Below are 3,552 nucleotides of genomic sequence, written 5' to 3'. Positions count from 1 at the left end.
AGTTTGCCGTACGCGAGACCATCCCCTACAAGGCGCCCTCGATTCGGAGAAGAACAACGACCGAGTATCGGGGCCGAGAGGAGCAGGCTGACGTCGAGGCCAACTTTGGAATGCGGCACTAACCAACCAATGGCACGGCAGCTCCAGAACACCGATTTTATTATATAAGGACCTATTCGCTGCCCATTCGGTGCTCTCCGACGATGTAGAGACTTCTGTATATATGTAATTAAACAGAGTTAATCGTGAGAGACCCTCCCATCTCCTGCTGATGTTCCTGCCTGGAGTCAGTTTGCGATCCCTGTCTTCGCCTGGCCCTGCCTGAGGCTGCCTCGGGAACTCCTCGGTCGCAACAACTGGTTGGCAGCGGCGGGATGACGTGCCTGCTCATGGGTCCTGGTACGGGTGAGTGCTTTGCAATTTCCCTTGATTTGCCATTCCTTTTGGTCAGTGTTAGGTACGCGAGTGGAAGGCTGCCCTTTTGGCTCAGAAAAAGCGAAGTTCAAGCTGACTGAGTTAGATAGGGGAGGGAGATTGCGACACTCTGGATGATGGAAATCAGTGAGCTACGCATTCCTCAGTTGGTGGTGGTATGCGAGGAACTTGGCATAAGCTTTGGGCGGGCAGAAGGAAAGTCGATCATGGAGCTCCTTCGCAAAAAGGAAGTGTCCGACGTGGAGCTTCAGGAGGCTTGGGAGCTGATTCGGGAGCGGGACGAAAGAGCGAAGGCTGAAAAGCAGGAGCAGGACGAAGGAAACAAAGGAGGAAAGCGAACACGAACGCGAACGTGAGAAGCAGGTTCGTGAATTGGCGGAGAAAAGGCTCGAGATCGAAACGTTGATGCAGGAAGTTCGGACTCAAAGAAGAACGGTAGTAGTAGAGGTCACAGACTCGAAGTACCTAGCAGTGACATTTCCTCACTGGTTCACGTACGAGGGCGATCCGAAGCCAGGAGAAAAAGACCTTGTGTCCAGGGGGGAAAGAGCGGTTGCACCAAGCGGAGCTAGAACGCGTCAGGTAGAGGCAGTGACGGTGTGTCAGAAAGAAAAGGTTGAAGAGGAAGAGTTCAATTTAACCGACGACCAGGGTCTTTGTGCCGACGGGACTACCGACGCCGTTCCGCACAACGCCGACTCCAGACCTGAACGCACTAAGTTGGAGGGGATCGCGATCCCGCCAAAAGAAGAGAAGGGGCCTGTCAAGCATCTGACGTCTGCTTTCTGGGGGACGAAGACAAAGCCAGCATGGTGATGCCGCCGCGGAAGTCTATCCAACTCGAGGAAAGCAACGTGGAGAAGTCAGCGGACGGGGAGGCGGAGCAGGAAGTGGGTCGTCCTGGCCGTCCCCCGTGGAACTCCGAGACCAAGCCGGAGATGGACGAGCGAGACCAAAGTCAAGGGTGCTCGTAAAAAGCACCTTGTTCGAGCCGTCCTTCTAGAAAGAAGGAACAGAAGAGGAAGCAGCGCAGGGTCAGTGTTTTCCGTCCTGCTCCGAACGATCCTGATCAGCAGCGTCAAAAGAGGCGCGACGCGTCGAGCCTGAAGCAGAAGCCGTCCAGGCCGGAAAGGGGGAAGCGCGGAGGCAACCATCCCAAGGATCCATCAGCCGGTGGCGGCTGCAAGAGGAAGGGATTTAAGGGGAGCACGAAGAGAACCAGGCTGGATGAGAAAATTCCGGAGCAGGGTGCCTCGGAAACCTCGTCTCCATTGCAGAACGACATCGGCCGTTCGTCCTGACGGAGAAGACATCGGAGGAAAAGCAGCCCGAGATCAGCGTTCTTTGTCCTGGTGCGGACATTTCCGATGAAGGGCATCTTTGGAAATCTGGCGAAGGCGAATCTCGCAGAAGGAAGCTGTTGTCGAGACTGGGACACAGAAATTCCGCGGATATTCATCCCAAGGAGGTATTGACGGACAGCGGCTGCGAAAGCAAGGGGCTCGGCTGCGACAAGGAAGAGCTAAGTCTGGGCCAGCGAGAAGATCCGAGGCGCACGCGGCCCGAGAGATCGTCCCGATCATGGCACGGCAAGTCTGATAGCGAAAATTCAGGCGCCGACATGAGTGGGCCGTTCACTCAAAAGTGATCCAAGAAGAGAAGGCTGCGCAGGGTCGGTGCCTTCCAATCCGGCCCGGCCCCATCCAATCAACAACGTCGCCAGAAGTTGTTGAGGAGCAACTCCGGAAAGAGAAAGTTGTCGTCTGGGCTAGGAGACGGAAATCGCGAAGATATCCACCCCAAGAAAGCACCAACCGACAGCGGCTGGAGGAGCAAGGAGCACAGCTGTGACGCTAGGAAGCCAAAGCTGAAAAAGCAAAAAGGTTCGAAGCAGCGGCGCTTTAGGAGGCTCAGTGCACGCAATTTTAGAAAGTTCTCTTCGAGGCCGGGAGGAAGCAAACGCCAGGACACCTATCCCAAGGAGCCATCGATCCAGACCAGAAATGCGTGCAACAGGCCTGGAGGGGACACCAGCAAATCGACGCTGGAGGAAGAGACTTCAAGACAGAGCCGTTCAGACGAATGGAAGAGCTGCAAGGAGTCACCCAGCGGGAGGAAGTCGGGAGTCAAGCCGTCACTCTCGCCTCAGGCTTCCGCTGCGAGAAGAGAACGTGATCAGCGGAATGCAGGAGCTTTGCCTGCCACGACTTCAATCTTGTCCAAGTGCCACGAGACCCCAGAGCACGTGCCCAGCTCGCAGCTGGCGCTTCAGGCCGGAATAAGGTCAGGTGCGGAAATCAAGCCAGAACTTTCCGACTCTGGCTTCGAGGAAACTTTCGAGTCTGGTGACCAGGTCTTTTCTAGTTAGAGTGGCATCGAGAACAGACTGGGTGTAGGTTAGAGCGCAAAGTTCTCGCCGGTGAAAGCGGATGAGGCAGAGGCAGCCAGAAAGGGGGAAAGCTTAATTTGAATGTCTTTTCCTGAAGTCGGCTTAGCAAGTGGTATGAATAGCCTTTCTTTTTTCGGGAGTCTGAGTTTTGCGTGCTTTTCGGCTTCAGTTCGTTGTGTCGGCGGTAGAGTTCTTTGAAAGCGGTTTTATCCTCGGTATAGTTTGCCGTATAGAGGAAGCGCTTGAATTTAATAGGGATATGTCCTATGTAAGTTATGTAACGATATGTAATGTGTTCTTTTCACGGGAGTCCGTTTTTCGCGTTTTGTTGAGCCGCAGTGCGTTGTTTTAGCAAGCTCTAAAGTTTATCTCGCTTTACGGTCGCAAGCCTTCGAGGTGAAGTACAAAAAGGGGAAGCTAAATAGGAACGCTGATGGCCTGGGCCGGGCTTCTAAGACGTGAACGAGCTCTATAATCGGATGGTACAGGTTTGTAAAGCTTTGGTTGTTTCCAATCCTTGGAAATTATCATTTTGATTTTGTGATTGTGTTTGTATTTCAAAGCACGCTACCGTAACTTGTTTGTGTTGGCCTCGTTTAAGGCATGTTTTACTTTAAAGAGCTTAGTGACAGCTTAAGCTTGAGTGTCGAGTGAGAGAGATTTTAGGGAGTAGTTGGAGGGTTGTCTAATTTTGTTTGGTCTGGCGGATCGGGGAAGGAAAGATAAGC

At 53.3% G+C, this 3,552-nt stretch overlaps 1 pseudogene; it reads left to right on the top strand.

Moving 5' to 3' along the window:
• Positions 1-1,244: 1,244 nt before the first annotated feature.
• On the top strand, positions 1,245-2,803 carry LOC120839957 (annotated as a pseudogene).
• The last annotated feature ends 749 nt before the right edge of the window (positions 2,804-3,552 follow it).

This window comes from Ixodes scapularis, unplaced genomic scaffold (genome assembly GCF_016920785.2).
Source record: "Ixodes scapularis isolate PalLabHiFi unplaced genomic scaffold, ASM1692078v2 PGA_scaffold4__175_contigs__length_147842914, whole genome shotgun sequence".
Classification (NCBI taxonomy): Eukaryota; Metazoa; Arthropoda; class Arachnida; order Ixodida; family Ixodidae; genus Ixodes; species Ixodes scapularis.
Note: the sequence above shows the minus strand (reverse complement) of the source record. Positions and strands in the feature narration are given on the sequence as shown.